The following is a 15,659-nucleotide window of genomic DNA, read 5'->3' as shown; positions in this document are numbered from 1 at the left end:
CAAATTGAAAAAACAACTCGGTCGAATTGGAGTCTGGATGAGGGAGATAGCGTTGAAACTATGAAAGGATAGTTGCAGAGAGAATCTGAATTTCCAGAGTGCCTATATAGAGATTTATATCACATGGGAAGATGCATAATGGTCATTCCACTTCCAAAAACAGGTCATAATAAGGATTCTGAGCAATATTTACCAAACTGTGGCCAAATTAAAATTTCGCCAAAGTAAGTGATTTTTTCAAAACTCTCTTCATGGCTTTTAGCAAGATTATTTTTTTTTTTTTTTTTTTTTCACACAGAAAGATAATGGTCCTTGTTAGAGATCTAGGAAACTCTCGTAGCTTGGAGATGCCTGGTAACATATAATATAAACTATTTTTGCAGAAGTTTATTGGAAGGGATGATGGTTTGGTTCAAACCAGATAACCACTTCTACTCTGTTTTCACTCCAGACATGCATGAACACCCTCAGACTACAAGGCTTTAGACCACCAATGCTTAATAGTTTAGGAATTAGGTGAATATGGAGAATACCGACCACACCAGCAGATACACACAACCAAGTGATGGCTGGTTGCAACCAGTAAAGAAACTTGAAGATCTAATCTATTAATGCAAAGACAAGATGACAATTGTGTTGCATCAGACACAGAAGAAACCTGAGTGGCCTACTCACTGATACATTCAATATTTCAATACAGAGATAATATAACAATTATCTAGTATTAAATATGGAAGCAATCATGAATACAGCGCCACAGGCACAAGCTTAGAACAGAGAAGAAATGGACAGTGAGCATGTAACAGAAAAAGAAGTTTGCATTGCTTAAAATGAAGATGAGACGCTACAAGTTACAGAGTGTCTACAGTGTCCAGAAGTTGAACCTTACATCAAATGCCAACCCCGATTACATCTTTCTGCTGGCTATTTATAATTTAACATTACAATGGCCTTGGTTGTTTAGGGATGGAGGTGTCTTAATTAACCACCAACTGCATTTAACTATCTGATATCGTCTTCGGATGCAGTTGCTTTCTCTGTTACGAAAACTCCATTAGTTTTGGTATTGAGCTGTCCTTCAGGCGGTTGGACTGATCATGGCAGAGGAGTGCCATAACTGTTTAATTCTGTTGTTGAAGTCAGACTGGACGTGGGGATGGAGTGCATGGGTAGATGAATGGTGAGGATGGTCGTCGAGTGACGGAGATGTGCGAGCGATAATGGGCGGGGTGGTTTAACTTGAGCAGTAATGGTTTTTATCGCGCGGACATCAGGCGGTAAGTGGTAATTGTTTGAAGTCGCGCGATTCCATTCAATGAATGACATGTAGCGGCGGAGGAGAGAGAGAAACCACCCATATTGCGCGTGTATTGCCCGCGCTAGTTGTCCATGAGATATGGGCGAGGACCGTCAGATCTGGCGGAGGTGATCTGACGGTGGAGGCCGATTGGGCAAGTTGCCTTTATCGGGAGGAATGTGGGTCGTTGGATCGGCGCGAGCAGATCAGCGACATGGATGCGGTGAGGTGTTTTATGAGTGCGCAAGGGCATATGGTCGGGTTTTATGGGTACTTTGGCTTTGCGCTTGGGGCTAAGGCCAAAAGGGAGTATTTTGTCGGGGTTAGAGGGTGAACGAAGGAAACGGGAAGGGTAAAATGTGAGCGGGGTGAGAGGAGAAGGGGAGAATGACCCAGGTGGGGTCCCTTTGAGAACAACAGATTAGACAAAGCCTCTCTTTAACCTTCCAAAAGTCAGCACTACATCTCAGGGCTAACACTGGCTCATTCTGGGGATGAAATCCTCCCTGTGAGGTTTCAAGAACCGTAGACCACTGCCTTCTATAAGAAAACAGGATCAGAAACATTTCCTAGTATTCCATTGGGCATGGAGTCTATATAAGCCTACATTAAAACTGTAAAAAGAACATATTTACAATACTGAGGCTTGAAAGCCTTAACTGAAATAAAGTTCGAATAACAACCCATTTAATGGGCCATCAAAACATTTCCTCCTTCCTTTGATGCATTCATTTTTTGAGAAAACAGTCACTTAACTGAAAATTGACCCTTTTTACCTTTCTATCAAAGGTTTCTTTATCTTGGTCAATGTGCATATCAGCCAATTCCTCAACGACTTGTAGAAGCCTATTGATTTGATCGCCTACTTCAAAAACTTTATAGCATCTGATATTATCAGGCAGAGATGGTCTATATTTCGCCTCCTCTTTGTATACATTCAGCCTTGGATGTTTTTCTTGGAAGGTTTTGTACCCCTGCTGAATGATAAGGTCTGCTTTATACTCTGCTGTATCATTTGTGACCTGAAAAATTAATATAAAAGGTGAATCAAGGCATTCTTGTGTGGGGAACACAAGGACTTCACCTACTCCTGCAACTTCCTTATAGCAAGCCCCTTCAAATAACATGTCCCAAATCTATGAGCCTTCCTCCTTTGTGATCTGGCAAATGGGTTTTTTAAGCTGCATAGAAGCCAACTGATAAGGCTTGGTAATGTCAGGACTGAGCTTATCTATGACAGCCTTGGGCATTGAATCATGGCTGGCACCTGTGTCCAACAGACAATTATGAAGGATTTTATCATGAATAAACGGAGGAACATAGAATGATGGGGGGCTGCCTTCACAATTTTCGATCACTGGGCTGAGAATAACAGTTGGTTGATCATTTTGCAAATTCACATAGTAATTTGAAGCTTGGATGGTTTTAGGCTCAAGATCCTCAAGGATAGATTTCTTGAAGGACTCATTCTTCACTGGTTCAATCAGGGACATAGGCATTCTTGTCTTCTGGATTTCTGATTGAAAGCTGAAAGAAGGGGACTTATCAAGGCTTCTTACCTCTATGGCTAGAGCTTTGAGGATGATAGGATCAAATGTTGGTTGCTCCCTCTTGTTAGTTTGTTGTTCTGCAAGGACAACCACTTTATGAACAGGAGCTTCTTTGACATTATTCATCATAGACTTCAGATTATATCTTTGTTGATCTTCAGCTTGTAGAACAACATCACCGTCCCACTCTTGGCTGATCTGTTCATTGAATAATGACTTCTCATAGGTAGCTTTGGTTAAAAAAGGGTCACTGCCTTTCTTTTCCATGTAATGGATCTCATCATCTTCTTCAATCTGCTCTTCTCCCATGACTACGTTCCAGAAAGGGGTCTTCACCCTTTGGTCTTCATTTGCATTTTTATTTCTTTGCAAGATCTGCAACTGCTCATTTTCCCTTCTATTTGGATTTGGATTTGGAGGAGAAAAGGTATTAGGAACCCTTCCTTTCCCAGAATGCTGCTCAACCTTTAATTTGGAAACTTAAGAGGCTAATGACTCTATCATCGTGGTCATTTTATCTATTTTGGGGTCTGAAGATGAAGAAGATTCACCCCTCTGTCTCCTTCGGTCAGCATGTCCTTTAAGTTTGTCTACGACCATGATATTATATTCTACCTCCAAAGCTGCATCCTGCATATCAGCGAGGGAAACACATCTTCTTTCTCTCAATAGCAGGTAGGAGTCAGAATCAAAGGCATTGGCATAGGTGAGCTTGGCAGAGGTGGGGGTAGGTTTCACTTCAGCTAGGATCTTGATGTGCATGCGGTTGAACCTTTTATTGAAATCAGACAATGACTCCCCATTTTCCCTTTTTAGGTTCCCAAACTCAGTATGATATTAGAGTAGATCTTTCTTATCCCCCCAATTCTTTAGGAACACATCGTCTAAGGCCTTAATGTCTGTTATAGACCTAGGGGTCAATTCTCTGAACCATTTTCTAGCCTCTCCATCTAGACTTTGGACAAATACTCTCATCCACACGTCATCTTCATTCATATCTAAATTATCAGCATAGCTATAAAATGCCTCAAGATGCTCTTTAGTTGTGACTCCCTTAGTCCCAGTGAACTTAGGCATGTATTTCTGATATTATCCAGTTGGCACGACATTCAAAGGAGTAGGCAATACCAAGGGCCCATACCTAACAGCTATGATTCTTTCCATTTTGGTGGGTGCTTGTGGTCCTGCCATGACTGGGGTAGATGAAATAATGTTGGCAGTTTGAAAGATGGGGAGTTGAGAAATGACTAACAGGGTTAAAGGAATATGATGGATAGGAGGGGAGGTTTCCTTTCGACTAAGATCTAAAGGATGATGTAAATAATAGGGAGCTTTATGAATCTCTGAAAATTTCTCTTCACTGCTAGTGCTAGAGGCTATATTCTCAACATGTATGTATTCTGTTACAAGCCTTTCTTGCAGAGATGCATAAGATTGTTTAGGTTTACTTGATCTTGATGCTCCCTTTTGTGATGTATTTCTTTGCTTGATAATATTCTCAGGGTCAGGTACTCGGTCAGCTGGTGATTTTTGAGGATTTCTCTGAGGATGCCTCACAAACTGACCCAGAACTGTGATGTGGAGTCACAAAGAGGTTCGGCCTCCAGTAGAGTTGCCAAATAGATGATTACAACCAAGAATGTGTTCAGACTTTGTCTATCATCAAAGCTGGATCTGTGTCGTCTCCCAGGGAAGCTGAGCTTCAATCCCCTCTCCCCGGCAATGGCGCCAATTATGTTAGAGCTCCAGGAAACTCTCCTAGGTCGTAGCTCGGAGATGCCTGGTAACATATAATATAAACTGTTTTTGCAGAAGTTTATTGGAAGGGATGATGGTTTGGTTCAAGCCAGATAACCACTTCTAGTCTGTTTTCACTCCAGACATGCATGGACACCCTCAGACTACAAGGCTTTAGACCACCAATGCTCAACAGTTTAGGAATTAGGTGAATATGGAGAATACTGACCACACCAACAGATACACACAACCATGTGATGGTCGGCTGCAACCAGTAAAGAAACTTGTAGATCTAATCTATCAATGCAAAGACAAGATGACAGTTGTTTTGCATCAGACACAGAAGAAACCTGAGTGGCCTACTCACTGATACATTCAATATTTCAATACAGAGATAAGATGACAGTTATCTAGTATTAAACATGGAAGCAATCATGAATACAGCGCCACAAGCACAAGCTTAGAACAGAGAAGAAATGGACAATGAGCATGCAATAACAAAAGAAGCTTACATTGTTGAAAATGAAGATGAGACGCTGCAAGTTACAGAGTGTCTACAGTCTCCAGAAGTTGAACCTTACATCAAATGCCAACCCTGATTACATCTTTCTGCTGGCTATTTATAATTTAACATTACAATGGCCTTGGCCATTTAGGGATGGAGGTGTCTTAATTGACCACCAACTACATTTAACTATCTGATAGCGTCTTCGGATGCAGTTGCTTTCTTTGTTACGAAAATTCCATTAGTTCTGGTACTGTGTTGTCCTTCAGATGGTTGGACTAATCATGGCAGAGGAGTGCCATAACTGTTTAATTCGGTTGCTGAGTCGTGCTATGTCCTTTTCTCCATTTGGCCATGCTCTTTGTTTAATTCGGTTGTTGAAGTCAGACTGGACGTGGGGATGGAGTGCATGGGTAGATGAACGGCGAGGATGGCCGTCGGGCGGTGGAGATGTGCGGGCGATAACGGGCGGGGTAGTTTAACTTGAGCGGTAATGGTTTTTATCGCGGGGACATCGAGCGGTAAGTGGTAATTGTTAGAAGCCGCATGATTCCATTCAATGAATGACACATAGCGATGGAGGAGAGAGAGAAACTGCCCATATCGTGCATGTATTGCCCACGCTAGTTGTCCATGCGATATGGGTGAGGACTGTCAGATCTGCCAAAGGGGATCTGATGGTGGAGGCCAATCGGGCAGGTTGCCTTTATCGAGAGGAATGTGGGCCGTTGGATCGGCGGGAGCGGATCAACGGCATGGATGCGGTGAGGTGTTTTATGAGCGCACAAGGGCATATGGTCGGGTTTTATGGGTACTTTGGCTTTGCGCTTGGGGCTAAGGCCAAAAGGGAGTATTTTGTCGGGGTTAGAGGGTGAACGAAGGAAACGGGAAGGGTAAAATGTGAGCAGGGTGAGAGGAGAAGGAGAGAATGGCCCAGGTTGGGTCCCTTTGAGAACAACAGATCAGACCGAGCCCCTCTTTGACCTTCCAAAAGCCAGCACTGCATATCAGGGCTAACACTGGCTCCTTTTGGGGATGAAATCTATGCAGTGCTAACACTGGCTCCTTTTGGGGATGAAATCTTCCCTGTGAGGTTTCAAGAACCGTAGACCACTACCTTCTATATGAAAACAAGATCAGAAACATTGCCTAGTATTCTATTGCGCATGAAGTCTATATAAGCCTACATTAAAACTGTAAAAAGAACATTTTTACAACACTGAGGCTTGAAAGCCTTAACTGAAATAAAGTTCGAAGAACCGCCCATTGAATGGGCCATCAAAACATTTCCTCCTTCCTTTGATGCATTCCTTTTTTGAGAAAACAATCACTTAACTAAAAATTGACCCTTTTTACCTTTCTATCAAAGGTTTCTTTCTCTTGATCAATGTGCATATCAGCCAGTTCCTCAAAGGCTTGCAGAAGCCTATTGATTTGATCGCCTACTTCAAAAATTTTATAGCATCTGATATTATCAGGCAGAGATGGTCTATATTTCTCCTCCTCTTTGTATACATTTAGCCTTGGACGTTTTTCTTGGAAGGTTTTGTACCCCTGCTGAATGATAAGGTCTGCTGTATCATTTGTGACCTGAAAAATTAATATAAAAGGTGAATCAAGGCATTCTTGTGTGGGGAACACAAGGACTTCACCTACTCCTGCAACTTCCTTAGAGCAAGCCCCTTCAAATAACATGTCCCAAATCTGTGGGCCTTCCTCCTTTGTGATCTGGCAAATGGGTTTTTTAAGCTGCATAGAAGCCAACTGATAAGGCTTGGTAATGTCAGGACTGAGCTTATCTATGACAGCCTTGGGCATTGAATCATGGCTGGCACCTGTGTCCAACAGACAATTATGAAGGATTTTATCATGAATAGACAGAGGAACATAGAATGATGGGGGGCTGTCTTCACAATTTTCGATCACTGGGCTGAGAATAACAGTTGGTTGATCATTTTGCAAATTCACATAGTAATTGGAAGCTTGGATGGTTTTAGGCTCAAGATCCTCAAGGATAGATTTCTTGAAGGACTCATTCTTCACTGGTTCAATCAGGGACATAGGCATTCTTGTCTTCTGGATTTCTGATTGAAAGCTGAAAGAATAAGGGGACTTGTCAAGGCTTCTTACCTCTATGGTTGGAGCTTCAAGGATGATAGGATCAACTGCTGGTTGCTCCCGCTTGTTAGCTTGCTGTTCTGCAGGGACAACCACTTTATGAATAGGAGCTTCTTTGACATTACTCACCATAGACTTTGGATTATATCTTTGCTGACCTTCAGCTTGTAGAACAACATCACCGTCCCACTCTTGGCTGATCTGGTCATTGAATAATGACTTCTCATAGGCAGCTTTGGTTAAAAAAGGGGCATTGCCTTTCTTTTCCATGCAATGGATCTCATCATCTTCTTCAAACTGATCTTCTCCCATGACTACATTCCGGAAAGGGGTCTTCACCCTTTGGTCTTCATTTGCGTTTTTATTTCTTTGCAAGATCTGCAACTGCTCATTTGCCCTTCTATATGGATTTGGATTTGGAGGAGCAAAGGTATTAGGAACCCTTCCTTTCCCAGAATGTTGCTCAACCTTTAATTTGGAAACTTCAGAGGCTAATGAATCTACCATCTTGGTCATTTTATCTATTTTGGGGTCTGAAGATGAAGAAGATTCACCCCTCTGTCTCCTTCGGTCAGCATGTCCTTTAAGTTTGTCTACAGTCATAATATTAGATTCTACCTCCAAAGTTGCATCCTGCATCTCAGCGAGGGAAACACATCTTCTTTCTCTCAATAGCAGGCAGGAGTCAGAATCAAAGGCATTGGCATAGGTGAGCTTGGTAGAGGTGGGGGTAGGTTTCACTTCAGCTAGGATCTTAATGTACATGCGGTTGAACCTTTTATTGAAATCAGACAATGACTCCCCATTTTCCCTTTTCAGGTTCCCAAACTTAGTATAATAGTAAAGCAGATCTTTCTTATCCCCCCAATGCTTTAGGAACACATCATCTAAGGTCTCAATGTCTGTTATAGAACTAGGGGTCAATTCTCTGAACCATTTTCTAGCCTCTCCATCTAGACTTTGGAAAAATACTCTCATCCACACGTCATATTCACTAATATCTAAATTATTAGCATAGCTATAAAATGCCTCAAGATGCTCTTCAGTTGTGACTCCCTCAGTCTCAGTGAACTTAGGCATGTATTTCTGATATTCTCCAGTTGGCATGGTATTCAAAGGAGTAGGCAATACCAAGGTCCCATACCTAGCAACTATGATTCTTTCCATTTTGGTGGGTGCTTGTGGGCCTGCCATGATTGGGGTAGATGAAATAATGCTGACAGTCTGAAAGATGGGGAGTTGAGAAATGACTGACATGGTTAAAGGAATATGATGGACAGGAGGGGAGGTTTACTTTGGACTGAGATCCAAAGGATTATGTAAAGAATAGGGAGCTTTATGAATCTCTGAAAATTTCTCTTCGTTTCTAGTGCCAGAGGCTATATTCTCAACATGTATGTATTCTGTTACAAGCATTTCTTGCAGAGATGCATAAGATTGTTTAGGTTTACCTGATCCTGATGCTCCCTTTTGTGATGTATTTCTTTGCTTGAAAATCTTCTCAGGGTCAGGTACTGGGTCAGCTAGTGATTTCTGAGGACTTCTCCGAGTGTGCCAAACAAACTGAGCCAGAACTGTGATGTGGAGTCACCAAGAGGTTTGGCCTCCAGTAGAGTCGCCAGATAGATGATTACAACCAAGAATATGTCCAGAGTTCGTCTATCATCAAAGCTGGATCTGTGTCGTCTCCCAGGGAAGCTGAGCTTCAATCTCCTCTCCCCGGCAACGGCGCCAATTATGTTAGAGCTCCAGGAAACTCTCCTAGGTTGTATCTCAGAGATGCCTGGTAACATATAATATAAATTATTTTTTCATAATTTTATTGCAAGGTATGATGGTTTGGTTCAATCCAGATAACCACTTCTACTCTTTTTTTACTCTAGACATGCATGAACACCTTCAGACTACAAGGATTTAGACCACCAATGCTCAACAGTTTAAGAATTAGGTGAATATGGAGAATACTGACCACACTAGCAGATACACACAACCATGGGACGACCAGCTGCAACCAGTGAAGAAACTTGAATATCTAATCTATCAATGCAAAGAAAAGATGACAGTTGTTTTGCATCAGACAAAGAAGAAACCTGAGTGGCCTACTAACTGATACATTCAATATTTCAATACAGAGATAAGATGACAATTATCTAGTATTAAACATGGAAGCAATCATGAATACAACACCACAGGCACAAGCTTAGAACAGAGAAGAAATGGACAGTGAGCATGTAACAGCAAAAGAAGCTTGCATTGCTGAAAATAAATATGAGACGCTGCAAGTTACAAAGTGTCTACAATCTCCAGAAGTTGAACCTTACATCAAATGCCAACCCCGATTACATCTTTCTGCTGGCTATTTATAATTTAACATTACAATGGCCTTGGCCGTTTAGGGATGGAGGTGTCTTAATTGACCACCAACTGCTTTTAACTGTCTGATAACGTCTTCGGATATAGTTGCTTTCTCTGTTACGAAAGCTCCATTAGTTCTGGTACTGTGCTGTCCTTCACGCAGTTGGACTGATCATGGCAGAGGAGTGCCATAACTGTTTAATTCGGTTGTTGAGTTGTGCTATGTCCTTTTCTCCATTTGGCCATGCTGTTTGTTTAATTCGGTTGTTGAAGTCAGACTGGATGTGGGGATGGAGTGCATGGGCAGATGAACGGCGAGGATGGTCATCGGGCAGCGGAGATGTGCGGGCGATAACGGGCGGGGTGGTTTAACTTGAACGGTAATGGTTTTTATCGCGCGGACATCGGGCGGTAAGTGGTAATTGTCAGAAGCCGCACGATTCCATTCAATGAATGAAACGTAGCGGCAGAGGAGAGAGAGAAACTGCCCATATCGCGCATGTATTGCCCGCTAGTTGTCCATGCGATATGGGTGAGGATCGTCAGATCTGGCGGAGGTGATCTGACGGTGGAGGCCGATCGTGCGGGTTGCCTTTATCGAGAGGAATGTGGGCCTTTGGATTGGCGGGCGCAGATCAACGGCGTGGATGTGGTGAGGTGTTTTATGAGTGCGCAAGGGCATATGGTCGGGTTTTATGGGTACTTTGGCTTTGCGCTTGGGGCTAAGGCCAAAAGGGAGTATTTTGTCGGGGTTAAAGGGTGAACGAAGGAAACGGGAAGGGTAAAATGTGAGTGGGGTGAGAGGAGAAGGGGAGAACGACCCAGGTGGGGTCCCTTTGAGAATAGTAGATCAGACCAAGCCCCTCTTTGACCTTCCAAAAGTCAGACTGCATCTGAGGGCTAACAGTCCTACTATTGAAGAATTCAAAAAAGATCTTAATAAAACCTCTCTGAAACATTGGAAAGGCTTAGTATGGCTTTGTGTGAAAGATGAGGTTGCCATATGGTGGAGCTCACTTGACAACAAGTTGTCCAAACTTTCGGATGAAGAATTGGAAAAACACCTTTTGGACAAATGGTCTCATGCTACAAAACAGGAGAATGAAACATAGAAAGGGTTATTTTATGATGATATCTCCTTATTACAGATTCATGGATGTATTCAGAAGGAGAAGATCATTGTGTCTATCAATCCTAGTTGCAAGTATAATTTTATTAATGTTCATTTGGCTAAAAGATTGCAAGTCCCAGCCAAACAAAAGGAGCACACAAAGGTTAATAATGAGGAGGTGCAAGTTTATAAAGATTTGAATATTTCTATGAACAAGTATGCATTGAATTCTAATTTTTATGCTTCATATATGGTTACTGTGGATGTTGTTTTGGAATACCCTTGGATGGAATCTGTTGGTACTATCAATATTAATGTGCAGAAGAAATTCATAAATATCTGGTATAAAAAGAAGAAAATTACATTACAGGATATTTCCATCAATAAACAGGTAGAGTCCAAAGAGGCTGAGGTAGAAAATGTTGCAGGTACTGGCACATCAGATGAGGAGTCCGTGGTTGAAGTAATACTAGAAGATAATCAACAACCGCAGGCACCACAACATGTACTAGATACCAATCAGGCTCCATTAGGTGGTGAATTAAAGAAAGATACACCATGGCTTAAAAATTAATCATATCACCACCCACATCACCCAGCAAGAAAACAACCAACAAGATGGCAACGAATTAGCAACAAGGACAACAACCTCTGCATGACAGATAAATGGGTCTCTCAATGCCATATATCTAATACAACGCGCTTATCACATTATTGCTAACTACTTGTGGTCCCTTACATGATGCGAGTTAACCACTTTATTTATTAGCTATGACCTATCACATTATTACGTTATTCCCTTGGGTACCTCCCTTTGTACCCCATAATATCCCCCCTTAGGTATACTACAAATATCTTGCGACAACAAGAGTGGTATTCGTCTGGCAGAGAATCTCGTATTTCATGAGAAGTCCAAGCACATATAGATCCGATATCACTTCATTCGAGATATGGCACAGAGGGGATCCATTAGACTCCATCATATATTGACAGATGAGTAGATTGCAGATATTCTCACCAAGGCTTTATCGAAAGGGAAGTTCTTGGTCTTCAGAGAGTAGCTTGGACTGATAGATGTGATCCCTCCTGATGAGGGGCATCGCTAGTCGAGGACATTGAGCCAACTCTTCCCCCCTGTCTAATCTCCCAAGGTGAGGAATTGAGATAGAGGGCTCCTAGGGTTGAGGGATCTCAGGACAATAGGGTATCACCCCTATATGTTACCCATAGGGTTGGAGATGTTGCTCCACTATCTTGGTCTTTGTAGAGTATATCCCAGTTGGCATCATACCCACAAGCCATGCTTATTGGGATTTTCCCTCCCTATCTGGCCAAAGGGTTGAGGAGGCTTGGGGGCATGTGATCCTTACCTTTTGGTAAGTCAGGTATCTCACCCAAGCTCAGATTATGATGCAGGTGTTCTACTAGATGACCCTTGAAGGCCATTAATGGGAACATCAACAGGAAATAGGATGGGTTGAGATGTGTTCCCTTATATCACCTATTGCTCGATATGGAGTCAAAGATGTTCAACTCCCCCATGAGATAATGGGTTGAGATGTGCTACCTAATATTATTTTTGGATTGAGATAATCTCTCTAACATGATAGAGGGTGGAAGCTAATTCTCCATGATTCTTCTTCTTTAGATTCGAGAATGTTTCAGCATGGGACATGATATGACAACAAAATATACATGACATGATACAGTTGGAATTTCTCCCTAGATGAGAGGGAATGTTAATTTTGGTAGCTCAGTGAAAAATTCCAACCATGGGACAAGATTCCTCTTGTTGAGAGAACCAATTTTGACTATTGGAGCACCTAATTTGGACAAGGGAAAGTGTACTTATGAAGAAAAGCCCACATATGCACATTTGAACAGGTTGGCCCTAATAGGAAATTGGTCACCCTTGGAAGCCTATAAATACAAGGGACCTCAAGATAATTTGAACATCACCAATCATATTCTTCTTCTCTTCTTCATTGATTGGCTTGTATATGTATGAGGTTAGGTCGATGAAAGAAGTTCGCATAGGTCTTAGATTACAAGGTTTGAAGCTTGAGCGTGTTTCTAGGGTTTTGGGTCATAGTCACAGGCTTTCCAAAGGATAATTTTGACTACAATCATAGGCATCACAGACTCAAGGGTGAAACAAGAATCTCTCAGTTGCAAGCATGAACACTTCCTCCATTCGAGGGAAACAAGGGAAAAAATTTAAGAGTTGATCGTAGTTTATCAAAGACAGGAAAAGTTGTCTCTGATATATATTGATGTTGAGAACATATTTTTGAATGTTATTGGGTTAATTTTGTTGGATGATTTTGTATTGGGCTCATTGTACTCTCTACTGAACATTTTATGACAATCTAATAGGAGAAGAATCTTCAAAGAGTTTTCCCCCTAGTGGGGTTTTTCCCCTGGTCTTTGACCAAATCTGGTTTCTCTTGTTGATGTGTTCATTGTCTCCTTTATCATTGCATTTACTTTTCTATCTTCAATTACTACTAATGATTGGAAATATTATTTTCTATTGAAAATATTACTAATTGAAGTATTGAATTGGGATAAAGTAATTAAAACAACATAAGGCAGTTTGAAAATTAACAAGAAGTGTGTCATGCGCCCTCCAAGAGCGCAAAGCGCACTCCTTTGACTCGAAGGAATGCTCCATCCTTTAGTGCATGAGTGCACCCTAAAGGCCTTAAGTTCCACGCTTCAACCTTCCACAACGTGTCATGCACCCTGCTGACCCTTAGAGTGCATGAGCGCACTCAAAAGACACGAAGCTTCATCCTTCAACCTTCAGACTTGTGACATGCGCCCTCCTGGGCGTCTCGAGTGCATGAGCGCACCTTAAGGATCTGAAGCCTCCACCTTTAGCCTTCTGGGGTGTGTGTTGCACCCTCCTTCTCTCCCTTGAGTGCATAATGCACTTGGGAAGCCTGAATCCCTTTCCCTTCGTCCTTCAGACTTGCACCATGCACCCTGCCTTGACTATATCTTTCACTTAAGCACATGTCAACAAGACTACTAATTATGCTCACGAAAAAATATCCCTTTCTTTTTTCAACACTCAAAAACTATCAAAAACAAACTTTTTCAAAAGAGATTCTAAAATTTCTAGAAAACACTCAAAACTATGAAAATCTAATCTTGAGATCTACAATTTCTAAAAACCTAATTGAAGCAAAAGCTTACAAAATTTCTTTTCGAGGACGTTTTACTTAGTTATTAAGCAAACTAAGGACTAATTCATTCAGAATAACAAATTAATCAAAAAACACCCAGCTTATGTTTTCTTTTTAAAAAATGAAATTCAAAACTCAAACAAGTTCTTTCGAAGCTTTGCAAAGAGAAAACGAAACCTATTTCTCCCCAAAGGCAGATTTCACAAATCGGTCAAACTCATCAAGAAGACCAACAAAAACCAGGGTAATCTGAGGTTTCTTAGGCTTCTAAGCTCTGAGTTACTACAAAGACCAAACGAAAATCAAACCAGGAACACAAAACTTCTAGAAATTCACCTAAAACTAAAATGCCAATGGAATTCACCTACAAAAAGTTTCTGACAAGACACATGCAGATCTGGGCAGAGGCTAAAAAACATAAAGAAATCCTAAGCTTAACTGGATGAAAAGATTTTAAGTTTTTCAAAAATTTGACAGGGTCTGCAGGCTGCCAGTATAACCAGGTGCGGTACTGCTCTGTGTAGTAAAGCAACAGTGCGGGGATGTCTGCACTGTGTTACAAACAGAACGTGCGGTCCTCTGTCAAAAGCGTGAAAAAAAAAACAATTCAAAATCTAAAGAAGCTACCCAATCCCACACACATCAAGCAGAAACTAGAAACAGAGAAAAAGTTTCTCAAGTCAAAGTAAAAGCAAAGGCAAAAACCAAAAATTCAAGTCCCCGGCGGAGTCGCCATTTTGTTGGCCAGATAAATCGTTCTTACGGAAAAGACCGATCTCCCTAGTATCTACAGATTTCTAGTGACAAGTAAGACAAACAAATTCTATCTTTCTCTAAATATTGCGATTTATAAATAAAAGCCAATAGATGTTTTAGACCCTACCTCAAGTCCAATGCTAGTTTGTGGAAGCCACGTTCCGTCTGTCCAAATGAGCTCCCTTTTAAAGATCCTGCAAACACAAACAAGCACACATCAAATAACACCTGCATGGCCAATATAGTAAACCATATTTATCATGATGATCAATGAATTCATGAAATAAACCATAGAAGACAGTTTATTGAGAAAAATGAACTTGATTGTATTAACTTTAAACAAAGAAGAACTTTACAACCTTGGTGCCTTGATGTTGTACAACCTCCTCCCAGGGTCCAGCAAGAATCTCCTCTACTTTGACAAGCTTCACACTCTTCCCAATGAAGCCAAAAGGTATGTAATCTCTCCTCTCACGCTCAATTAGGAAGTCTAAACTCCAACAACATTTACCCTAAAAAATATTCAGCTTTCAACCTCCCTAGCAACTAGCCCAATGCCTCATTTTATAGTGCAGAGGAAGGAAGTTACCAGGTCCATCTTCAAAGGGATAGAGTCCTCCTTCAAAGGGATAAGCTCCTCACATCAAAGGGTTAACTCCTTTAGTTATGGAATGCATGAACCACCTAGGAGTGAACTTTCCACCTCAAGATTCCTTCTAGAAGCGTCCAGAATTAACCCAAAGTGAGTTTTTAATGATAAACTTGCGCCTTTTTTACTTTTACAGGGGTCTGCACCCTTTACACAGAAACAGAGCGGGTAGGTCCGCAAGGGACATGACCAAGGGGTGCGGGACCACAGGTAATGCTAAGAGAAAGTGCGGAACCAGAGTTTTAGATATTTTCAAGGTCTTTCTCTCATTTTCAAGGCTTTACATGAAGAGCTGAGGTTTAAGACTTGCATAGGAGGACAGCATGAGTGGTGATAGACTCACACTGATCGCAGAAAGTCACAATGACAATATTTTTTGCAACAGTCCTT

This window comes from Pinus tabuliformis, chromosome 4_1 (assembly GCF_031772625.1).
Source record: "Pinus tabuliformis cultivar Carrire ecotype Pingquan chromosome 4_1, CPIR1, whole genome shotgun sequence".
NCBI classification, from domain to species: domain Eukaryota; kingdom Viridiplantae; phylum Streptophyta; class Pinopsida; order Pinales; family Pinaceae; genus Pinus; species Pinus tabuliformis.
Note: the sequence above shows the minus strand (reverse complement) of the source record.